The 24,210-nt window shown below is 40.8% G+C and overlaps 1 long non-coding RNA gene across 1 annotated transcript; it reads right to left on the bottom strand.

Annotated features, from left to right (window-relative positions):
• Nucleotides 1-338: 338 nt before the first annotated feature.
• On the bottom strand, nt 339-21,278 carry LOC121109071. Its single transcript, XR_005861014.2, has 4 exons — nt 20,065-21,278; nt 16,733-16,869; nt 14,711-14,787; nt 339-12,720 (listed from the first exon to the last, which is right to left on the bottom strand). It is a non-coding gene; the product is annotated as an uncharacterized LOC121109071 (long non-coding RNA).
• Nucleotides 21,279-24,210: the final 2,932 nt, after the last annotated feature.

The raw sequence follows: 24,210 nt of genomic DNA on the forward strand, positions 1-24,210 counted from the left end.
TAAGGTGTCAGTTTCTCCTTTCTTCCTCTGCACATTCAACCCAACAGCTCAGAAAAAAAAGTAGACCTTTCTACCAGCTTTGTTCGGCCCTCAGTTTGCACCAAGGGGTTGCAAACAGATTTGAATGACGAGATGAACAGTACGTAAGGGTTCAAAACAGTAATGTTGACCCTATGGAAAGTTTGCATTGCGTATCCTCCTTCCAACTGAACATAAGGAATGTCTAGGAGAGTCCATAACTGTGTCTGTAGTGGAAGGATACCCCAAGTGGCTGGACAACAACTGTGAGCACTGACAGCCATGCCGGTCACAGTCATCTGTTCATCATCCCTTCCGACCCAAGCCATTCTATGATGATTCTATGATTCTATGATTTTGTGCTCTCATTGCTTGCTGGCCATGGAAATACACATGCTGTTCTGGGAAGAAAGTGCAACAGGGACTCTGTATCTAGTACTAAGGCTACACAGATGCTACTCCCCAAAAGGCACTGAGAGAACAGAGTTAAAGAATGATTTCTGTACCAATTGATGGAAACTCCAGCAGGTTCCCAATGTGCAATTTCAAAAATAATTATGAGGCTAGTATTGTACAAAGACATCAATAAATATTCATGAATTAGGTCTCATAACACAGAAAATGGGAGCATTACCCTCTCCTGGTAAAGGTAAGGAAAAGAATATCCAGGTAGGATGAGTGATTTTCTTAAGTTCACATGGGAAGTTTGGAAATCCAGAATTAGAACTGAGATTTTCAAAGGGACTTCAGGTATCTCCATTATATACAACTTCTTAGAGTGGCTTAATGCAGTAACTGCAAACTCTGCGACTGTTTGAAATCAGGTCACTTGAGAGGGTCCACAATTAGGCAGCCATTGCTACTAATGACCTTGGCAAAACTTAGTCCATATTCTTGACTCCTGCTCCAAAGCGTTTAGTTCTGCAAAACACAGCCCTACCAAGATAAAGGGGGATCTCATTAAAGACAGTAACTTATCCTTAGTCGCCCAAGAAATGAAGCTTCCACATTCATTAAGCACTGTTTTGTTTTCTAATCTGTTCAATGGAGCTTAAATATGTTATTTATAGACTAGACATTTGGGATAAGCCCTGGGTTTTGTAGAATAGTGCTCCAAGAAATCTTTTCACTTAAAATAGATGATTACAACAGTTTCTAGAAATATAAATTGTTTTACTGACAAAGACAGACATTACAGTTTGTTCTAGTTTTCACTGAAATTAAGCCAGCAAATCTCTCATGCCACTATTATAACAATAATCACGCTGATAGTGCTATTTCAGTTTCCCAAAGCCAAAATCCAATATGCTACAAATTAGATCAAGCACCAAATAAAACTAAGTAAAAGATAAGCAACACCAAAGGAAATGAATACTAATTGTTTTTAAAAAAAGAAGCATTTACATTTCTTTGCTGGTTTCAGACACAAGCTGGACATATATAAGCAATCTTACATCTAATGTACCTCCCTTTCCCCCTGCTTCCACTCTTCTTTTTATTTTTATTTAACTATTATACTTTAATTTAAAAACAGATTTTGCAGATGAAGATATTCCAAGAAAGCATATTCAGTTTAAACGTGCTGGTTTCAGGATGGGGGAAGGAAAACAGGGCTCAGGCCAATTAAAAGCTTTAAAGAAGAAAGGCAAATCAATTAAAAATGCCAGAGGGCAAAGACTGCTTAGGAAGAGATGAGACTTTGACAAATTTGAAATAGCTGTCTTCTACAAGGTCCATAATGGAAAACAAAAATAAGCTGCATTTGCAACGGCAAATATCCACAGGAGAACAAGGCATCTGATACCTCACAGATAATACAGAGCTATGCTTTCACAAGCTGAATAAACATGCCGCATCACCGAGTTAGTGTTTGCTGAGTACTTTGAAGATAAAAAGCAACATATAAAATGTGAGGTGTTATTCTTAAGACACCCAAGGCAGCCAGATTTCAAACTCAGCTGCTGAATTATTAGTCTTATTGATCTGGCATTGCATTATTTTGTGCACCACAAAACCCAGTAGTTACTCAATAGAACACAGGCACTGAAAAGACAGGCATTAAAAAAACTGTGTTATTTGGGACTCTTAAAGATTATATTCTGCTTTTTGGCAACTTACTAGGAAAAGAACCAAAACTGACATTGCTGAATGTATCCTTTGACTGTAACTATACATTAAAAGCATTGTCTGACGTAATTTCTTCTTTTTTTCACACAGTGATTTCAGGACAATTATTTATCCCCCTCGACCCCCCCATAAGAATAGTGTTTTGAAGTCAGCCAATGAAACATGTTTTATTTAAGGACTATATTCCTAGAGCAATGGATTCTTTGGAGACCTAAAGGTTGCAGAGCACTTCATTAGTTCCACATAATGAAAGAATGGTGCAATTGAAGGAGGTCTCTAAGGGAGAATGGTGTGAAAATTAGAGACCCGTCTGCTCACTTGGGAAAAAAAAAAAAAAAAAGAAAAAGAAAAAGAGGAAAGAAAGAAAGAAAGAGAGAGAGAAAAATGAGAAAAAGAAAGAAATTTTCAAAAAGGAAAACAGGAGAAAAGGGGGGAAAAAGGGAGAAAAAGGAGGAAAAATTTTTTTTAAACGTGGATTTTCTAAATAAAGCACACCGTCTCCATTCAGCCCACTGAGAAAGGGTGCCTACTCAATCCTCTTACCGTTGACAATATAATAAAACCAGAGGAACTTTTTTGAAGTAGATCTGCACATTCCACATTTGGATTGAGGGGCAATGGACTGTTTAAATTGCTATTTACATTTCCAGCTGTTTTACCAGTGATTTGCCCAACTTAATAGCTCTTTAAGCTTTTAAACAAGAAAATAGCTATTCTCACGATTCAAAGAAGAAACCATGGTTATTTCAGACTGCCTCTATTGTAAAAGGCTTAGACCCCTCTGTCTTTATAGATGCCCTTCCCTTTATAGTACTTCCCTTTTCCATCTCCTCCTGCTTTCTCAACCTTCTTCCATATTTTCCTTCACTTTTTACATTATATATTTTAGCGACATAGTGAATCTTTGCTGATACTGCTGATTCAAGGAAAGCGTTTGCAGGCAGCCACCAAAATTCCCAAGAGAGACTTAACTTAGCTAGAAAATTAGATTTGCCTGTATGATCTTCTGAAAGTTATTGGGGAGTTAGCCAGCGCTAAACAAATACTCTACAACTATTAAAAAATGTGTATTTATTTATCCTCTTTCCTTTGGGGATGCATCAAAAAAACCAGAAGTGTGTACAGGCATAATGTAAACTGTATTTTCTGCTTATTTTTTCAAGCAAAGGGGAAGAGGAGGGCAAAGGGGTAGTCCACAAATAAGAATGAGACTAAGATGAAAGGTTAAAAAGGGGGTGGAGGGAAGGGGGAGTTGTTTCATAGTGGCTCTACAGACCACTGCCATTATTTTGTTATAATTTGCGCCCATTAGTTTGTTTAACCCGGTGCTAATAAACTGTACAGTCATGGAGGAAAAAATAATCCAAAACAAAAGCCTCCCCCCTCTTGCTTTCGCCCTGATCAAAGCGTAACCATTGTCCTTTTACTAATTCTAACTGTCCCCTGTGTTTACGGATGTGCTCGGATAGCGGGGCAAACAAATTCAGACCTTGCAGAAAGCGGTAGCTGCAACTCTGATCGGAATTTTAACAGTGAGTGTGGTTCACTAAGGAAAATGGTGGCACTGCTTCGAAAAGCAGGAATTCGTTTTAGGACCGGATTGTACATCAGCTTAAATTTTTTGTTAAAAAGGAATTATAACCAGTGTAGTGTTAAGTAGATGCGAGTATGTTCTAAAGGCAACGCTTCATACCTAACAGTCAATATATCCTAAACTACCTTTCCCCTTTTTGTGAGGTTTCTCTAAAAGGAGGCGTGTGATCCCCAAACTGACATATTGGCTGCTGCTAAGCAAGTGCTCGTCCCAGTGCCACACACCAGAACGTCACTGAGAATATAACAGATTCGCTAGGCAGAGCAGGTCTGAGAATCGATATCTATTTGAATTACTGTGGTTAAATAAAATGGGCTTGTAGCTGGAGTGTCTGGTCCCATCAAGAAGGAGGGGGAAAAATCTGCACGCCTAAGTCACTGAGAGGTGACAGAGTTCTAAAGGAAGTCCCTTTTTGGGTAAATCAGGTGCCCTGCTTTCCTGAAAAGAAAAAAAAACAAGATTATAAGATGTCACTTCAAAAAATAATAAATTAAACTAAAAAAAATAAATAAATCAAGGTCCAGTAAGGGACTGAAGAAACTGGTAAACATCCAAAACACGAAGTACAATTAAACTTCATGAATTTTAATAGTGAAAAGATGTTCCACAGACTTTTAGCGCACTGCGGGAGGGTTGAAAACAAGCAGTCTTTGGCAGAATATTTGTGAAAAAACTGTTTGCTTGGATTTTGAAAATTCCCAAGCAGTGCTGCTATTAATTCCAAATAAAGAGGGGGAAAAAAAGTAAAAATCAAATGTGACAAATCCAGCATTCCTTAGGACTACGGGTGAAAAAACAGTACTCTAAGTACATGGCAGAACAACGCATGAAAATGCTGACGGAGTGGCTCAAAGGAAGTTCCTCAGAGCAGGCATTCATCTTTTGGCACTCTGTTCCAAGAAATGTGATGCCTTCCACCCTACACAAGACAGATTTTCAGTTAAACATAAATTAATCCCTTTTTCAACCATATTGCCAGTGTGTAGCAAGAAGAAAGGAGGACTGCAAATCAGACCTTGTTCTGCGCCAAGGTGTTCCGTGAATTTAGGTACCTTAGGCGTACTGCCCTAGCCTTGGCTTCAACAACTGAAAATACCACTAAGATCCAACTTCATGGGAGATCCTAGTAAAACTAGCAGAGAAAAGCTACAACAAAGGGAAAAAAAATTAACTCACTGACCAAAGTCTATTAATACTCAAGAAACAATGCAGTAGGGTAACCATAATAAGGTACGCTTTGAGTAAAAAGTGCTTGAAAGTCATACTTTCCAGCACTGGGCACGATTAACAGCAGACACACTCCTCTGAACGGCTTCGCTAAAACCAAAACAATTGTTTACAATAATGGAAATAGGTGCAATTGTGGCTGCAGGATTATGACCCATTCCTGAGCTGCAGGAGCCCTGTATTAGAAAATGCACGTGTATTAAATCACTGTGACTACTTTGTCACAGAGATGGAAGTTTTATTGCCAAAGGAACCATAGTAAAAGGGCAATGACTCAACTCAAGTGCTCTGCAGCATATGAACAGTTGCACATTTTATGCAGCACTCAGCTGCCACAGCCACCAGATCTCAGTAATGCCTCCTGGCAAATCTCATTAGGCTTCTTCCTGCTCCATTAAAATCACTGGAGGCAAAGAAAGAAGCAGTATCAAATCTATTTTGTATTGCCTAAGGATCTGTTGCGGCATTTATTCTTTACGCTGAACTATTTGCTTGCATGGGTAAAATTCAGCCCAGAGATTACTATTTTCTAAGCATCTGAACAATACAGGTTGTTTTCAGCACTTACAAGGTAGGAATTCATCTGACACAAGCGAGTTGCACACATGAATTAACAGAGGTTAGATGCCTGAAAGGCACCCTGAAAGAAAGCACGAGACTGCCATGTTACCTTCACCTCTCATTTCCTCCGGTTTCACAGTCTGCCTTCACTGCTCCAAAATAAAAGGGAGCAACCACGGTGCTGCAAGCTGTGCACCCTTCTCCCTTCTCCTCGTGCACACCGGCTGGGAACTGCCAGCGGGGTGCTCACAGTGTGTGCTTGGAGCCACACAGCTCCCCGGGCTGCTGCGAGCTCTCCCTGTTGTGCCAGGGCTTACGCACCTGCAGCCCTTCTGTCCGAGTGCCTGAAGGTGAGCTGGGGGGAAGGTGGCTACACATCCACAGGCCGTATCAATGCAGCGGAGGTGGAGGCTAAAGGAGACAGCTGGTTATCTGATCTAGATATTCCCAGCCAGACACTTCCCCCCTGAGTACTGGAGAGGAGGCCCAGGATGAGCCCAGCCACCATGAGGTTCTCCAGGGAGAAGTCAGTCTCCAGGCACAGCCAATTTCCAGTGCTTCAGAGGAGCTAAGCAAACACTAACCCGGAGTACATCTGGCTAATTGTATAGTGGAAGAAAAAAAATCTTTCCTGACCCCAGTGGTTACCCAGCTAAACCCCTGAAGCACAAGCTTTTATTACAACCATTATCTTTATGCAAATGATGATCATTCTGAGGACTTACTCGGCCTGTTACATATGAAGGAAAGAGCTGAATGAATGATACATTCTGGACAGACTCCTTGGCCAGAAGGGACCATTCAGGCCAAAGCCAGTTTGAAAGAATATCTTTTGGAAAGATAGCCAAACTGCCTCCTAAATTCTCCAAGTGATGTTAATCACGCTGCCCCCTTGGTCTATTGTTGCAAGGTTTTGTTACCATCACTACTAGGACACTATCTGAAATCAATGTAAAATTTACCTAGCATGGGCTCTTCCCTGTCAGACCAGTTTCTGCAAGCCTGAAAAGCAGTGATACACTGCTTGGTTGCTTTGCTGTTAACAATCCTACTGATGGCAGTTTTATAAAGATCTCTGCTAGCCATGAACTGCTCTATTTCAGGCTTCAGTGGGATTCATAAGGTGTCAGAGAAATTCTCCCTTAGATGTCAAAAGTTCTGCAAGGGAACTAGACAAAAACATGATCTTTTTTGTTTTTCCTTGAATGGAAAAAACAAACACACTAGAAGCAAAGAAGGAAAATGAAAATGACTCTACTCTACAAGCTGCAGCATAGACCATGGCTGCTAGGCAAACTCTTCTATCCTTCCTTACGGCTCTGTCCATTCCAGGAATATATACTGGCCGCACACAAAAAGGGGGCTTAATCTCAACGTATTAAAATAGACCCTAGGTCCTAACAAGGAGAGAAAAACAGCAGCAAATCATGTAGCAGTAGGTGGGATGTGAGACAGCAGGACATTTCAGCTGTTTCAAGCAGCCACTGCCACGAAATCAGTGTGATAGCTCTAAGTGCTAGAAAGGCACAAACTATTAACCAAACTGTAAAGGACAAAGCACGGGATCTTGCCAGCTGGAGAAACTGTAACCAAAGGTAGCAGAGGCCACATCAGCCTGTGTCTCTACATTCCATAAATGTGGAAGACAGCAGTGAAGAGCAGCCATCATGGTCATCTGGCATTGTGGAAAACCAGTTCCTCCTCAGCAGCTCTGGGATACGCTTGATTAATAGTTGGGAAATACTATTTGGTTGAGCACTGAGTAGCAGCAGGTGCACCCAGTACACAGCTATTAAAATGCCTGTTCCCCAGTCAATTCTCTTACGTGGCTACTCCTTGTCCTCAGTGTACCAGTTTTCAAAAGCTTTGTCACTTCAGGCTTGGTGTGTGTGGCTCTGTTGCTGCTACCACACTGCTCACACCAGCACACGTGCACTGAGCTGCAAAAATAGCCAGGACTCTGAACTTGTGCTGTGACAAATCCTAAATGGGCAGCATTCAGAGAATCTTGTCCTCAGAAGCCAAGTTTACAAAAACAAAGTATTCCACTAACTGTGCAGAGGGAAAAAGGCACAACCAGCCGTGAGGTTGGAGCTTAGGGAGCTCAAGAACCAGAAAGAACATCAGAGCTTGAAAAGCATCTTTGTGTCGATGTTGCCTGCATCCTGACATGTGCACAGTGGTGGTTCTGAGGAGGAACTGGCAGGAAAGTTTGCTCTCTGCTACAACCTCTCTTAGCAGTCACTACAATGGGTTTCCAAGGCAGGACAGCTTCTCCAGGGCTTGGTATTAAAAGTTTTGGCAGACGGTCCTTTATGCTATTTCTGAGCGCTTCTGTTCTGAGTCTGGTAAGTGTATGTAGTATACATGGCACTGAGACTAAATTTCTCACTGCTACTTGCCTTGTGGTGGGAAGTTAACATATGCTATTGCTCAGCAAAGGACAACATTACATTTTAGCTCCTTCATTTAAAACAATAACAACTGCCTCCTGCGCAGAAAACTAATAGGCCCTGTCCCCAGATGGTGTAAATTAGCATGGCACTACTAATGTCTGATTTATAACAACTGAAGATCCAGCCTTCCCAATATACCACATGATTAAGTATGTACTTTACTAGCCTGGAAATGTCTTGAGGGCCATGTAACTGTGTGGTAATGAACTAAACTTTTAATTAAGTTCTAATTTTGAATTAGAATCAATAAGTCAATAAATAGCCTTCACTCGATTTAGATGATAAATATGCACAGCTGAGGCTGCACTCTATGTCCTCCCCAGTTTTCAGGCTCTCCTTTCTCCTCCATATGTCAGGATCTAATGAAGGAGCTCTGAAGTATGGTCCTAATATATTATTGTCACACACATGGTGATAATACCGCTTGAGTTAGGAGACTGCCAGGCTTCTATTATAAATCCCGTTCTCAGGGTTTATAGCATGTGTGTTTCAAACTGCAGTGAGCAAAGTTGTTTTTACAAGGAGCTGTCAGCCCCAGTGTGAATTTTTGTCAAAGTAAAATTAAAAATGGATTTGATTGATTCAACCTGACAATTTTTCAGGGTTTTTCAAGCTATTTTTGCCAACCTCTGCCATAATATGCCTTGGAATTGAAAAATGCAGTTTCATTGCAAGCTTTTAAACAAGACTAATTGCCGATTTTTGTTGGAAAGAGAGAAGGGGCCAGTAAGTTTGTACAGTGGTAACGACACTTACATTTTAAGACTAGACAAGAGCTTTCTGACCATCTAGTCTGACCTTTGAATAGCTAGGTCACAGAATTTCACCCAGTAATTGACGCATCTGTCCCAGTAACTTCCATGTTGAATTATAGCAGATCTTTAGGAAACTATCACCTCTCAGTACAGGGAATGTCACAGACGAACTGTATTATCCACTGCTTGGAACAGTAGAGCAGAAGTCATCACTTCAAGCTTCTTTTCTTCACTCTGATTCTGACCCGCTGTGTGGTCTTAGGAAAGTCATTTCATTTTCTGATTTCTCCATTTTTCCGTCTTCCACAATGAAGAAAGTAATATTTAAATGCCTCAGAGAGAACGTGGTGAGATGTAATAAATTATTTGAGGAATGCTTTGAACTATTCGGATAAAAGATACAATTCTGAAAAAGTAAAGAATGCTACTACTATGTATTCAAACCTGAAAACTGATTACTTTTCAGAATATGCTCTTTCTCTCCACTTGTGTCATGTTAACAGCTAGCGCGTAACAAACCTGCTTCTGCAAAGTACTGATTCTCACAGTCCACTGTTTTAAATGTCTTAGAAAAAGAAATGGTGTAAAAGGTTGATTTGGATAATTTCATTCAGCTTGTTAATTTTTTTTTTTCTGATGGAAAAGGTGGTTTTTGTTCCGACCAGATTTTGTCATAGTTTCCATTGGATAAGGCACCTTTCAATGAGGGTCCCTCAGGGACACAAAAATGGACCCTTTCTTGGCTATCCAAAGATTTGGAAGAAAATTGCTTTCTGGAGCACAGTAGCTACCTCTCTGAAATCAGTGGGGCAGTTCGCACTCTGGACTGTCAGTTTGGGTGTACGTTCAACAATACAGAGTTCCATCTTTTGAGAGCATGATGGTAATGATTGGCCCTGGCATGAAGAATAACACAGAGCATTACAGATACCTTAAAAAAATATCCATCGTCATTCAACTAGAATATCTAGGTCGTTTTTTTTCAGCATTACTTTTACACTTCGTGGCTTTATCTGCCCTGATAAAAATATCGGCTTCAAAACCTGATCCTTGCTACACACTTTAGAGGTGCAAAGTGACCTGAACACACCCTGAATATCTACTTGGCACCTGTGTGGCTCTAAGAGATTATTATTATTTCACCGATGCTTTCTAATTCCAAATGTCAAAAAAGAAAAGGAAAAAAGAAAAAAAAATAAAAGAACAACAAGGTCTGCAGTCAGTAGTAGTGCAATTCTAGTGAGTTGCTCAGCAGAGTAAAATTAGCCTCCAAAGGACCATCACAGTAAAAACGTCAGAGATGATGGGGACACCAGCTCTGTGCACCCAGCCCATCACTATTCACTAGGATATTTTCTGTGCAAGAGACCACAGTTGGGGCACACTGACTCTAGGAGTGGAGTCTCAGTGAGTAACATGGAAGAGAGATGGGGAATTCACTGATGGGATGAATGTTGCAGTGTGGTCAATCACTGCCACACACAGTGGCTTGCAAGAGAAAAGGTGTAGAAGGAATTATCAAAAAATAATGGTAAAACTTTAGACTTACAGAAGTGGTAAGTTGGGATCAAGGGAACTATGCATCTGGTCTTAAGTTGCTTTCCAAGGTCTATATAGCCAGGTGCTTTAGAAATAAAATTTCTACTGTAAAAGCCTGTGTTCTTTCTATCTGTGTTTTTCCAGCCCGGTTGAATTAGAAGTTCAAGCCTCTCAAAGCCTTAGTAGTGCTAAGAGAAATTTGTGTGATGGTCTGGGAGGTCTCAGGCTCTGAATTCTGGTCACAGAACAGGACAGAAGACTGAAACCTAAGTCTAGGAATGAGGCATAAGCTCCCAAAGTCAGAAACAGTGACCAGGCTCTGTCCCATCTGGGTGGGCTGAGCTAACAGTAGAGAAATAGTGGATCAGATTGTAGAAGTTGCACTGACAGCCCAACACAGCTGAAGTCAGCCTTCACCAGCTGAGACTGACCCTTTGTCTACAAACATAAAAAGAGAAAGAAAACTTTGTTTATATTTTTACTTTGATGGGACATTCTTTAGCAAGCACAAGAAGTAGTTAGCTTTCTTAACTGCATTTATGAATGCTTTAACACCTACAGAAGTGCTGCCTGGCTCCATACAGCAGCTTTAGGAAAAGTGGAGAAACGGGGTCAAATCCACTAATAACAGTTCTGATAGTTAAATAAGCATAAGTAGCATTAAAGGCCTACGTGCCTTTCCCTGTGCAGACCTAAGACAACTGTAGTCAAAAGAATGTCTCCATGAAGATATTCATGCTTCTTGGTTCTGTGTGGAACATGATACAGAATACTTCTGGGGCTGCTGGTGCTGGATGAAAAAGGTAATCATTCATACTAGAGAAAACTACTTTTTCAGCGCAATTGTATGCCTTGTGAGAATGATTTGTTTGCAGTGATCACTTCCTATTTTTGACTGAGAAACCCAAACCTGAAAGTTTTGACAATGCCTAAAAAATGTGGGATTTCAATGGTATTCAGTCATTTGAGGGATACTGACGTTCTCCATCCAGGCTCCATCCATCCCCTCACATCTCTTTGGCTCTCTGTCCAATTGCTGTCAAGAGCAGAGTCACAACTTGAGCCATAGCTTAAGGTGCTTTTGTAAAATCCTTTGTTTAGAAAAATACGTGGAGGAAAATAGATTCTCTTCTTAATAGGAAAAAAATCTGTCATAAAAAAAATGGAGAAAACTGAATAATCAAAAGAGAATGGAATCAAATAGCAGGAGTACCATGAGACCTGCTCCTTAGGCATTTGACAGTTATCTCCTTATAGCCTTATACTTTATCACTGCATTTGTATATTGCATGATCTTTACTTCACTGCTTTGTGTATTGAAATTAGATGTCTGGTGGTGATAAACAGGTGCGAGATTTTCTGTGCAGCTTCTGACCTGGCTGGAGAGAAGCATCTCTGGTTTAGAACCTGGGTTGGCATGGTTTTGCATTCTGAGAAGTTTATCTTGTCTCACAACAAAACTGTCAGGAAAGAGATTATTTTGCACATAGCGCGTATGACGCCCAGCATGACTAATTTTGGTTGGCCTTGCTAGTTTCAGTTATACAAAAATAATATGTATGATTTTGTTCACACTCAATGTCTTTTAGCAGTTTAAATATGGTTGTTATTAGCAAGAACTGAAAAAAAAGTGAGGAAATGGCTTCTAAAAAATGCCTGTTAGCAGCGAGAATCTCTTGAGCTGGGATGAGATTAGACTGCTCTCAGGAGTTTGATTCAGGACAATGTTAAATGTATGATTAAACACCTTACAGACCATGAGTTTAGCAACCACTTAGATACAATATACCAAACTAATTCCTGGTGCATTATAGTATTTCAATGGGGTTGTACCAAGAGGTGAATTTATAACATGCTGACGCTGTTCAGTGAGAAATGCATAGATGTACAGTAAGCATCTTGAAAGCACTTACAATTAGATTTCTCAGACTGTTTTCCTTTTGGGCATCGCCACTGACCAAAAATACATTGGAACAGAGCTTGTCAGCAAAGGTTACAACTATAAAAATATGAAGGAATAAGAATTAAAAGCCTTTAGTCTAAGTGACGTTTTGTTGTGCAACTCTTTACCAGTTCTGAGCGTAAAAAACTACGAGAATCCCTTTTCTCTATGGCTCACCTTTGTCACAGATAACATAAAAGTGTAAATTGCCATATAATAGTAATTCATTGCTGGCTCACTGTTGAGCCGATATTATTTTCCCTTAGCCTCTGGCACTGAACAGTTTGAGAACGAGGTTATTCAGATTGTGGTGCTGGGACAGGACATGGAAAAAGGAAGTGAGTGAGAACGTTAGCATATTGAAGAACAGGTTTCCTCACCTACCTCCTCACTTGACAGTTGGTTGCTGCTTGACATATGCCTCATATTTCTGAGTACGCCAGACTGCTATAGAAGTTCTGACAGAGGATGACAGTGGCTTTCCTGGAGCCCCCTCTTTCTCTGTAGGGACCACATAGGGTTCCTGTAAACACCAGCTTAAGCAGCTTTTGCTCCCACGGTCAGGAACTGTGGTCAGTCAATAGCTCCTGTGTGGGCAGCACTGCACCATCAGCCCCACAGCATCAGCCTAAGGAAGCACACTGCTTTCAGCCAGCACTGATGCAGTGGAAGGCTGAATTTTACCCCCTTTTGGACTACAAACACAGAGGTCAGTGTTGCTGCCATTATTCCACTAGCCTTCATAAACCGATGTGGAAAGTGAAGACCATTCTGTGTATTATAAAAATGCGAATGTTGCTACACAAATAGATTCACATCATAGTAAGACTGTTTGCTGTCCTGTTTCATATTAACCAAAAAGCAGTAATCCTATTGAAGCAAACTGTTGGCTATCAGCTATTGCTTTTACTCTGGAGAGGAAGGAAGTTATTTTTTACTGTACTCAGGCTTGTAGGTAGGAATCCCACACACCTTTGCAGTACTGCTAGTTCCCTTACCATGGAGAGTAACTGTGTTTTCTCACATAGCAATGCGCAGCAGCAGCTGGCCAGAAGGAAGTGGGAACCTTCAGGGCATCCATCTGGGACTAAGTGCAAAGAAACATGGGAAGGTAACTGGACAGCTAACAAGACATGGCAGCACTGATGAAATTCTCTTGATACTCAACAGCATTTACTCTCCCGTGACAGTGCTACTAATCTCAACAGAATTAGAAGCTCCGAAGCATTCTGTCAATGACGTATGGCACAGAGCTCTTGATACAGATGCAGTCGGCTTTCCACAAAGCATAAGCCACCCATGTAGCCAAGCCCACCGTGAACACATAGGGTGTTAAAAGCCCATCATGTTGATTAGCTCTGAGCTGGAGCAGCCAATCATTTTGATCTCCTGGCAGTGTGTGAGGCAGATGGAATATTAATCTTCTGAAATATCATACCCTGCAATTTATAATAATCAGGGGACTGATGATAAAAATCTAGACCGATATTAGGGAAAATGGGCCATTTAATAATCTGGTTTAGGCAGACTTAGATAAATGGGTAAGAGATTCCAGACATATTTGAAGGCTTCGAAGGCACCAAGGAAATAATCCATTTAATTCAATAAAAGTCCAGTCTGAAATTGCCTCATTTGCAGCTTGCTTGACATTTGCTGAAATTTTTGGTGCCAGTACAATAAAATTGTTCTCACAGTACAATTAGAGCACTCAGTGACATATTATTGAATGAGGCATTCAGTGTCTGACTAAACTTTTTGTCTCCAAACTACAGACATAAAATGTTTTAATTGGACATGAGAACTGAGTAGTGAAGTTTAAATGCAGAGACCGGTCAGGACTCCTCTACCTCTTTTAAGAGCATCCCAGGCTGGATTCCCCATCATTATTGAGGTACCAGATGACTCCTGCTGTGTTGGGCACTATTTCAAAATCACATCTGAAGAACTGCAATTAACAGGGTATTATTTTTCAGATGAACCGCTATTGACACACTGTGACACCTCTGTTCAGAATGGAAGCTTGTTAGCTATGTTATAAATCACATCACTGCAGAAGCAAGTGGTCTGCAGGTACATGGCACTTTGCACAGTGTGGCTCTCTGCGCAGTGGCTGGCTGCAGGACTGAGCCATAACACCATATTAAACTACCCAACTAGTATTTATGACCTTATTTGTCTTCCTGGACCAATGTTTCCGCTGATGAAATGCAACCCCCGATTGGACAGTGAAAGGCAGTAACACAGATCTTCTTCAACGGCTGTGCCTGAAAAAATCTTCCTAATAGCAAGGAAGGAGTCATGATCCACAGCTGATAAAGGTCAACAGCTTAGCATCTCAAACAAGCACAACAAAACGGAATACTTCTCTCTCACCTGTTCAAGGCATTGGAGACAAGTATTTTGTTAACATAGCTGTAGCTTGTCCAAGAAGTGATATCCGAATATGACTAGCTGGTATTGTACAGAGCAGTGGCCACGCGCAATCACTTACCTGTTTTTTTGCTAATGCAGTGGCTTCATATTAGTTTTCCAAGCCATTTGTTCACAAGCTGGCCTCTTGCTTCACCACTGAAATTGAAGTGCAAATCAGTATTAGTAATGAAAGCCAGGAACACGCTGAGTTTAAAATCAGGGCTGTTTGTTTCTTCCAGGTAGAAAGAATAAATTGAATAAAGATTAAAGAATAATTCACTGAAGGACATAGATGACAAGGAACGATACAGCTCGTTTTATTTACCTAAAGGGGAAGTGCTCCTGACAGAGAAGCTGAGATAGACGGACTTGCTTTTACTCAGAAACACTGTCCAATTCTTGAAATGCCAACAAGGAAAAAAAAAATCAGGAAGTAGGAATGTGGTCTAATGTCAAACAAAAGATGTAATTTCAAGCCATGAAACAACAGATTTCAATGGAATGGCACATCCTTCATTTGGTCTGCAGATTTCACCACACAGCTACAAACAAAGGAGTCCCTAAAACTTTGTGGGTGGCAGCACAAAGGAGGCATAGAGACCCTCTGGATATATTACAACATGATGGTAGAACTCTGTTTATTAAGTCAATCTTTCATTCTCTGCCTTCAAATGTCTACAGTTATTCCCCTCCTCAGCTGTACAAGTGGATTATTTGGACAAGACTAACCTGGGCCACCACTGCAGCACTGAGGCTGAAGCTCTGCCCCTTCCTGGGGAACTGAAGCAGAACGCTGATGGCTGCAGCACTTGTCTCCCTGCCAAGGGGCTCCTGAAAAGCAACTTTAAAACACGAGGGCTACCCACTGGTATATTCTGCTCTTGCTGGCTTCTGGCTGCTCCCACTCAAAGAAAACAAGAGGGTTTACAGGATGCCTTACCAAAGCCTCCGTTTCTGTTCTGGGGATTGCTTCTTTTGACGGAAGGAGGCTGGCACAGAGTTCTGACATTACTGTCTTGTTAACAGGAAGTCACATGAGTTAAAGACCACCCCACAGGGATGTCAGTGATGAGAGGGGCTGAGCAACTGTACAGAAGGATTCAAACTGTTTACCCTAAAGACATGTCAGCCCCTTATCCACCCCTTACCCACAGTCTTTCATATAAAAGAGCTGTGCAACTATGCTCTATTTGTCCTTATTCTTTCTTGATACTCCTAGGTACTACCTGCAATTTCATTTTATAACTTCCAGCATTCCGCAGAGGCATCATTCACTGCCTTCCAGGATACAGTGATTAAATTCACCAACAATGAGATTTTTATCTCTCACGGAATGTTTTTGTTGTCACACACGGCTCATAAAATGTTTCTTCAGAGTTTTATGTCATAATTCTCTAAGGAAGACGAAAAAATTTAAAAGCAGAATAATAGGATAGTGGTGACTGCAGTGTGTTGCTGACCTGCCGTGAGGCATTATTTCTTAAGTAATTAGAGTTCCATAGTCCATCCTGTGCTTTCCTGTGCTTCGCAAACACTGGTACAGCACTGCTCCTGGCTCCAACACTGACACAAAGATAATAATATTTGCAAGACTGTTTTCTAGATCTCTAGGCAAGACGTGCTGGTTAAAAAAAGTACATCTCAAACATCATCTTTGTCTCAGAAAGTGACTTAAGAGATCTCAAAATGCACATCACCATCTGGATCAAGACAGAATTATTTTTGGTTAGCATCGCTTGCCAGAGAATTGCTGGGTTATAAACAAAACTGAACATAAATCAGCTATCATAAGGAAAGGTCAGTAAAAAAACCAAACGCTTTAGACAGATGTGCTCCTGTATTCTTGATCTTTGTGCTGCCAATACAAATAAAAAGAGATGGCTGTAGTTGGTAGTCTCAGATATTTGAGGTCAGTAGCGCAATAAAGAATGTGTAATGCAAATTTGAGTTAATTGCTCTATTTGATGTCGTCAGAACTCACAGCCCATTGCAAGTACAATAATTCACTTGTTGGTTGCATAGGCCAGGATACCCTGGTTTGATCTGTAGATGATATTCTGTAATTCTATAGATACATCAATTAGAGAACTCAAAAACCTACCTGGCGGTTTCTCATTCTGACAGCACTTGACAGCTCTGTTTGTGTCAGCCTCAGGAGACTGTTGAGTTCATTTGGAGAAAGGCACAGGACAATGCAGTGGATTATTTGGGGCTCAGCTGCAGAGCTGTGGTGACTTCCTAGTTTAAAAAAGAATACAATAGCTTGAAGTGAGTGGGGGGATTTGATGCTTTCACAGCGACAAAAGCAATCACATTTTGTATCTGTCTCTCTTTGGTTTTCAACCAAAGGTAGGAAAATGACTTTTGATGTTGCTTTTGGAACAAGTGAACAATAGTAAATTATCCGGAACACTCCAAACAGCAAAGGCCGAAATTAATAAGTACTTGACCGGGCTGCAGAATTTTGAGGCTGAACTTAAGGCCGTGCATTCACTGCCATCTCTTTCCCTTCTATCCACCCACAAAAAGGGATGTTGTTATGGGTAGAGATTGACAGAGTAAAGCACATGGTAGGTAGTTAAAAAAAAAAAAAAATCCATTGTGCCTCAGTAAGACATTCTTATCATGGTGTTTAATCAGAACTGGTGATCTCACTGAAATATTCTGTGCAGTTTTCAGTTTTCCAGGAGGTAACATATAAAAATACACTCAGCTAACTTTAGAAATTGCCTTCAGATAAGAACTGCACAAATATTTTGACTCGTCACTTCAGCTAGCTTGTTCATAAGACTGCTAATAGAGATGCCAGTGCATGCAGTCTTGGTCCTGCAGCTGGAATCTGGTTGACTATCCTAGCCATGCTGCAGTTGGAAGACAGTTTACTTCTTCACTGTGTTGTCTAAACAAGGCTGCAGGGAGTGCAGATAATATGCTTTCACAGCTACTTTAAAACCACAAGTTTCCTGAATAATGTCGTACACTTTGCATTAATTAGACACAGTTTGAGTTACCGTTATTAAAATGCAAGGAAATTGCCTTGAAGAGTTAACTAAGATGTGTCTTTCAGCCGAATACAAAGTGAGGATTAGTTTCAATCTCTGAAAGTTGCCAGTATCAAGCTCAAAATAAAAAAAGAAAGGAAAAAAAAAACAAAAACAAAAACAAAAAAACAGGCAAGCAAAAAAAGCAGCAGAGCACAGCTATCATTACCTGCACAGCTATCAGTATCTGCACAGCTATTGGTACCTGCACAGCTATCAGATTGCTAGACAGCTGTTACAAGCACAGCAGCTGATGGTTCTACATAATTTCAAATGTAAAAAGTCATACCCTTATTTCAAAGAAATGGGACAGCAGTACAGCTGTTAATTGAACCTCGTGACACTGCTAGGAGTCAGTAAAATGTGAATGCCTGTTTTGTAGATGTGTAAATTAGCCCATTTATCACTTAATATTTGAATGTACTTGATCCCATTCAGGGGAAGGTGAACAGGAACCTTACTATCTATTGATTTATCTATGTTTTGAGGATATGGTATCTCCAGAGGTTTAGAGAAGGTGTGCTCTACTTAAAAAAATGAAATTGCTTGGAAGAGTAAAGACTGTTTAGTCTTTTACCTTTTCCCCAAAAAACTCAAAATGAATATTCTTCCTTTAGTGTACATAGCACTTCAGAAAATGAGATATATAAGTTTAGGAAGGTATGAAATAAGCTTCTGCTTGTCTGCTCTACTTGCCTACTAAATGTTTCCAAGAATCCCTTTCCCGTAGATTTAATTAAAGGTAGCTATGTTTAAACTACCAATCAAATTTCTGGTCAGTTCATTCCTAGAAGCAAGGAAGTAGCACTACAGCACAGCAACATATGCCTATAACTTCCAAGGAGGAGGGAAAGACAGATGAGAAGAAAGTAAGTTGAAGGAAGTAAGATCCCAATTTTCAGAGAATTTAGAATATCTCAAGTTTATTTGCTCTGGATGACAAAATTCTGTCGATACTGGAAATTTTTTCAAAAGGCAGAACACACCGAAAGAATGGATGGAATAAAATATTTTGCGTCGTACAGTCTCAGTGTCGCACTCAATAAAGGTTGGTTTAAGATGACTGCTCTGTGAAGTCAACAGACATTTCAATGAATAGTAAAAGGACTGGTGGTGTCTCTAGCATATGGCACTTCTTAGAACTGTTAAGGAAGGCCTGATCTTGTAATTCAGTGGGCAGAAAAGCAACTGAAGCTAAGTGGTCCAAAGGCTTTCAGCTCCCTGCCCACTTCCCATCTGTTCCAAAAAAATCAGGACTCAGCAGAGAATACACCGCAGAATAATCATGTAACTGATCATACAAAATTACGTGCTGCCTCCCCTATTCTGGTTGCAAAACCTTTGAGAAAGCATAGCAGATGCTGAACAGGTAATGGAAAGGGACAATCAAAAATGTTGGCAGAACTGTAGAAGCCTTAATGTGATTGCCGACAACATTACAGCTGTAAAACCTATAAAGACAGGCGTAATTAGATCTCACATTCCAGGCAGAAAGCTGAGTCCTGCGCCACCTAAAGTGATGCTTACCTCAGTTCTCTTCAGCGGTAGTTAGTCATGCCTTGGCTAGGTCAACTTATCCAACTTCCTTTAAAGCATAATGTCCCGACAGCTGCTAGGAACAGGATATCTGACATGATAGGTATGGCAAATCCTAAATTCCTGGAAAGGCCTCCTTTGAGCCTACTCTTTGATATTTCCTTTCCTATGGAAATGGGCAGAACTGTCAACATCATTGGAAAATGCAATCAATCCAGGGTGAGGAGATCACTGCCATAACGAAGATGCAGACAAAATCGCTTTTTTCTTCTCAGCACATCTAATATTCAAATGTCCTGGCCAAACAGTAAGTTCAGCATTGAGACTGAAGCCAGAAATGCTCCAAAGCTGTGCTCTTGACTTTGATTCCTACTACGAAGTGCTGCGCTAATAAATATCTGATATATATCCAGGACTTATTCACTGGAAGGATCCCAAATTGTTCTGCATGCTATATATAGGAATAACTTCATATGCCACTGAAATGTGGTTACATCTGAAGTGAAAGGGAGGGCAGAGAACAGAAATATTGCAGCAATGATGTGAAAAAAAGGTCGGTTAATTTTAAAGGCAGATGAATTGTCATTTCTTGAGCCAGAATCAGAGCCTTTGAAGCCCACTTATTTTACAGAATCACAAAAAAAAACCTTCAGTGATGCCCTATCATCAGGTTTCTGGCTCTCCATTACTGCTGAAACACAGCGATCCTGTGCAACAGCTCTTTGGATTTGTTCTTTCATCATAATACCATTTTTTAAAAATATAATTGCAAACAGCAGGAGGACTTGGCATGATGATATCAACTCCAAACAGAGAAGATAAAGCAGCACAGAAGGAAAAACCGATAATAAATTACCTGGCAACAGTACCAACAGGACATCCCTGTAGTTCTGGTGCATTCATCCTCACAGCAGCCTTGTAAAGATAATCAGTTATTCATAGGAGGAGCCAAAGGCTCAGGAAGGCTTGCGCCCTCTATACATAGCAGCTGTTCTTCAGCCTAAACCAGTGTCATAGCCTCACCAAAGCCTCCAGCTCCCACTATAGTGTGAAACTTGGACAAGTTCCACCAGGGCCTGGGGACTTAAGTCCTCAGACCTAAAAGACTCCAAACACTTCCACATGGCTGTGAAGTATGGCCAACAGTTTGGTGGTCACTTCTGGCTGTTGCTGCAGGAATTGTGTTCTAATACATCTTTCTATATGTTGCTAGCTGTGCTGTGCCCAAGCTTTGACTGCCTGTTTATCATTCATTGACCATGGAGCTGGAGCTCTCCTTTGGTTCCTCCCGAAGACCACGCACTCCATCTTACCCCTCACAGTTGCTCAGTGTAACTGCTGGCAGAGCAAATGAAGCATCTCCAAAGCAAAAAAAACCAAACAATGCTAATGTTGTAGAAAGAAGTCAGTGGCTCACCACAGCTTTACAGGATCAATGGCTTTGCATTGCTATCATTCACCTTTCACCTGCAACCATATTTCAGAGGGACTAGATGGCTTGCAACTTTGGTAATCAGTTCTGGAGCTTTTCACCCTGAGGTTACCAGTTAACTGTCTCCCTCGGTTAAGACTGAAAGTTGCCCATAGGTGCAGGACAATTCTCTTAACCCGTTTCACTGGTATAAAAATTTCTTAACAGCATTGTTAGGGTGCACTGAGAGTCAGGCTATTTCCCTAGAGAGGCCAGGAGCAAAGGGCAGCCACAGCACCTGATGGGCAGTGAGCTTATCAGCCAGGCAGTCTCCAGCGTTGGACACAAGCAAGCAGAGAAGGGTGGTGACAGCAACAGGCCCTATCCAGGAAGCACTTGGCAAGGCAACAGGCCAGGTAGGTCCAAGGTCAAGCTAGGAAACCCAGATAACACAACAGCACTACAACTGGACTGAAGGCCCAACCTGGAGCTGAAGTGGGCAGTGGGTGCTTGAGGGGGCTCCAGGCAAGGCCTGTCAGGGCCATTAATGCTCAGGTGCTGCCCTGGAGCAAACGAGACTCTTAGCCTTCTCAGGGCCCTGGCAAGTGTTTTGGTTGACTTGTTTCCTAAAGAAGGGTGTTTTTATCAAAAATCTGAAAGCTTTTCACACAGATCGAATTTGAATTGTGTTGAAAAGGGTATAAACAAAACCTATGCAGGTAATAGAAATGCACCATAGTTTTTACATACAACAGAATTTTACAAGGGACAATAAATAAATAAATAAATAAATAAATAAATAAAATTCCTCCTTGTCTTTCCCAAGTAGCTGGGAGTTGCACAAAGCAAATTTAGCACTGTGCTGGATGGAAATGATGCGGGCAGAAAATCTCAGCTGAGGGGCCGAGAAGAGGGCAAGATCTTCCATTCCTATCTCCACAAGACTAGATGTTGAGCAAGTGAACCTGTGAGAACAAATCACTGAAAATCCCCCCGTCTTACCAGGAATGTTGGATGTGCCACACTCTACCTATTAATTGACTTCTCAACTGAAAGGAGTGTTTTTGCAAATACATGATGCTGCAGAGAAGCTGAGAAAGCTTGCTTGGGATTCCTCCTGTGAAATGAACTTCAGAGGCAGGCTGATACCTATTTTGGAGCAGTATGGAAGAAATAAATGCTGTTCCCAGTAATTAGATGCCTCTTCTGTAAATAAGGCTAGCAGTTGGAAGTGACAAATTCTCCTGCATTTAAAAAACAATGAAAGGGAAATTCTATCATTTCTCTGAAAGATGCATTTTAAATTCATCTCCTGACTAAATCTTCATGGCTCTTCTATGCTGCTTTTATTTAAATCATTTCTGCCTCTGGTTTCTAGCAAGTTTCTCTAAGAATACAGGCAGTACAGAAAAGTTACAAGTAGTTGAGTTTGGTGAAGATGTGGGTTTTCAAATGTCCTTCAATATTTGCATTTTTTTTTTTCCCACAGCGCAACTTTTGGGGTCATTTGAGTATGTGAAAAATCTGAACTTCCATTTAGAAAAAAAGGAAAAAGCAAAAAGAAGTAAGTCTTTAGCTCCTATTACTGAAGATAAACATTTCAAATATATGAATTGTAAAGTCTCACAAGCCGAAAGACAAACAAAATGAACCTTACGCTTATTAATTTTTAAGTGTCATGATATTTAAGCCAATCACATAATTTTTGAGTGTTTGTGCTCCATGATATTTGAATGTCTGGTTTCAAAATGCTGAACTTTATAGTATTATTTCCTACCTATTTTATATTTATAGTATTGAGGCCTAAAGTTCCAAGCTTTAGCAAACTAGAATGCTTTCTTGTCCTGGGGTGATAAATCCCCCCCAAATAATGGAAATACTGACAGAACTTTAACTACACTGTCTCAAATGAGACACAATGATTTTTAGCTTCTAATTAAATGCATATTTCTTTCAAAATCAGCTCTTGTATAACTTGTAAATCATTTTGGTGGCAGCTCAGAGGGAAATAAGGGGAATGTTGACCTTGGCAATCTTTGTCTTGGCAAGAAAAAAAGAATTTTTATCTGAACCTAAAATATGTAAAACCTTTTGCCCAAACTATACATACATACATACGTACATACATACATACATACATATATATATATATATGTGCTGTAAAAGAGTTCTTAAAAAAAAAAAGGGAGGGGGTGGGGGGGAGAGTGGGGAGTGTGGGGAGGAGGTTTGGAAGCCTGTCACTTTAAGTTTGTGGACAAATTAACAGGTATTCTGCTGCCTCCCTGTGGAGGATGGGATGCCTTCATTTAGAATTTCTCCTGAAACCAGCATCAAGCGTAAGAGCATTTTTTTTGGTTCATCCCAAGTTGCAAGAGTATTTCTAATTATATGTCTGGTTAACGAGTACAAACATTACAATGCATCAGTGCAAATGAAGGCTGAAGGATGTCAAGGTAATGGCCAGCCCATGAGAGATTTCATGGAGGCATAGGGCAGGTGCAGGTGGCTGCACAGTTCGTGAGCTCAGTATCTGGTGCCGGACTATGGGCTATGGCTGCAGTCTGAGTGAGCACGGCAGTGCTGTGGCATCCTACCTTCCCCTTCACCTACATATTCCCACTATTCTTAAACTAAGGTTAAGAATAATTAAAAAAAAAGTACAGATTTACAGATTTCTACTGATTTAGCCCCAGACTTGCTCACTAGAGGGTAAGCGTAGAATGCAAGGGAAACAGTGAGCTGACATCAGTGCTGACTTAGATGGGCTCCAACTGCTATAAAAATATAATTTCTAATTTGGGTTTCCCTCATCCTTGTAGGGCACAGAAATGTGTTTCTGTTCCATGCCATTTCTGAGGAAAAACTATGTAGACAAGTAACTTGGACTCTTGAGAGTGGAAGACAACGCTCATTTTATAGGAAAAAAAAAAAAAAAAAAAAAGGTTAACTCCTCTGGTATTACAGTGGAGAGGTATCTTGAGCCAAAGCCTTTTGTGGGGAGTGGTGCCATCTTGTCCTGGAGTGATCAGTTCATGGCAACCACAGAAGGGAAAGAAGCTGGAGCATCAGCTGCACTTCTTGGGAATCATTCCAGGAGATACGAGCCACTGTTGACTCAGCAAGCAGTGCCTGCCAGAATAAGGTCATGTCAGCAGGACAGCATTACCCTGACTGTCCTTTAGCACTGGAAGGACTGATCACTTTCCACAACATCTTTGCTACTCCTTGTCTTGTATGTCTACTTCCTACATTTCTTCAGCGTCATAACTGTAAGAAAGCCTTCACTGGCCTTTCCATTAGGAAGAAAGTAGAGATGATGATGAGATTTCACCTCATCTGAGCCACTTAAGTGAGTCAAACTATCCTCTGAAGAGGAACTTCTCCTTATTTACAAATTAAATTACCCCGAGGGGAGATTTTTCCCCACTTAGTATAAAGGAAGCTTCTTGATTTATGTGACTGTAATTAGAGGGGACTAATAGCAACCTGATACACAAGAAGCATGACAACAGTGCACTGACTCACAGAACATACCTAGGACATCATGCCATGGACTACATTAGCTTTTCTATGAAGCTTTTCCCAGGAACC

Source organism: Gallus gallus, chromosome 1 (assembly GCF_016699485.2).
Source record: "Gallus gallus isolate bGalGal1 chromosome 1, bGalGal1.mat.broiler.GRCg7b, whole genome shotgun sequence".
In the NCBI taxonomy this organism is placed as follows: domain Eukaryota; kingdom Metazoa; phylum Chordata; class Aves; order Galliformes; family Phasianidae; genus Gallus; species Gallus gallus.